Source organism: Etheostoma cragini, chromosome 5, assembly GCF_013103735.1.
Source record: "Etheostoma cragini isolate CJK2018 chromosome 5, CSU_Ecrag_1.0, whole genome shotgun sequence".
In the NCBI taxonomy this organism is placed as follows: domain Eukaryota; kingdom Metazoa; phylum Chordata; class Actinopteri; order Perciformes; family Percidae; genus Etheostoma; species Etheostoma cragini.
Window position 1 is genome coordinate 4198964 of NC_048411.1, and position 1521 is coordinate 4200484.

Genomic DNA, 1521 nt, shown 5'->3' on the forward strand with positions numbered 1-1521 from the left:
TTTTCCTCTCCTTCCCCTTAATAAATAACGTTACTTTGAGCTGTGCGTTTGGGTCCGTCCTTCCCCGTAACAGCTATGAATGTCTATACTGTACTGTTGGTCTAAACAAAATAATATCCCTTGACAAAACAGTTAACCCCCGACTCCACCAAGGGTCCCCATTGTCAGAAGGTGAAGAGAGGGATCCCCTTGAGGGATTAATGACCCTTTCACATTGGTTGTGTTTTGTTGTTAGTAAAGAATTGGAACACGCCCACAATCACAGCCCAGTGGAGCATTACCAGACTCACATTCTGACTAGAATATGAGTATGACGACGTGAATGAAGGCTAACAAACAGCCATATCCAATGAGGACTCTCTTGCTGTTTATGTTGTACAATTCCATACTGTGACATGATCAACTGTATTAGCTATGACTATTGAAATGGAGGGTTCTCTGTCTATTGCAATGACACGTTCAAATTATCATGACTTTGATCATTACATAATCATGACCTATCATCATCATATCATTAGTTATGTGAGATCCAGGGTACAAGCGGCCGAAATGGGTTTCCTCAGGAGGGTGACCGGCATCTCCCTTAGAGATCGGGTGAGAAGCTAAGTGATTCGAGAGGAGCTAAGAGTAGAGACGCTGCTCCTTTAAGTTGAAAGGAGCCAGTTGAGGTGGTTTGGGCATCTGGTGAGGATGCCTCCTGGGCGCCTCCCCAGGGAGGTGTTCCAGGCACGTCTAGCTGGAAGGAGGCCTCCGGGAAGACCCAGGACAAGGTGGAGAGATCATATCTCCAACCTGGCCTGGGAACGCCTTGGGATCCCCCAGTCGGAGCTGGTTGATGTGGCTCGGGAAAGGGAAGTTTGGGGTCCCCTACTGGAGCTGCTGCCCCCGCGACCCGTTGACGGATGAAGATTGATGGATGGAAATTTCCACTTTTTGAACACTTTAAGAACTCATTCATAGCAGCTTCAATTTTAACATTTAAAGGAAAGCCATTGACAACTTTGTGTTAAGCTCAGCTGACGTTTCAAAGGTCAACGTTTAAGCTGCCATTGCAGGTTCTACTGTCAGAACACCTCCACTGTCAAGCAGCTCAGGACAGAAAATAGCGTTTATATATATATATATGTATGCACTTCTTTCTTAAGCAGTAATTACAACGAATATGAAAGGGCAACAATTACCCTCAGTTTTCTTTCTTTCTCTCGGACTGAGGACTCTTTTCTACTTTATTCCTTTCTTTCTTTGTCTGTTCTCTAAAAGCGAATTAGCCTTTTGACACCAGTGCCATGTCTCTGTCAGGGCTGAGGAATTCATCTGTCCTCTGTGATATGTTACTTTGTGCGTGCGTGCGTGCGTGCGTGCGTGCGTGCGTCCGTGCGTGCGTGCGTGTGTGCGTGTACGCAAGCATGTGTGCATGCGTGTTGTCCTGCCTGCCTGCGTGAGTATGTGCTTGTGTGAGGCAGAGATAGATAACCGGTTGTTACCGGCCAAGTTTAGAAACGGCCAGATATTGTAAACTGC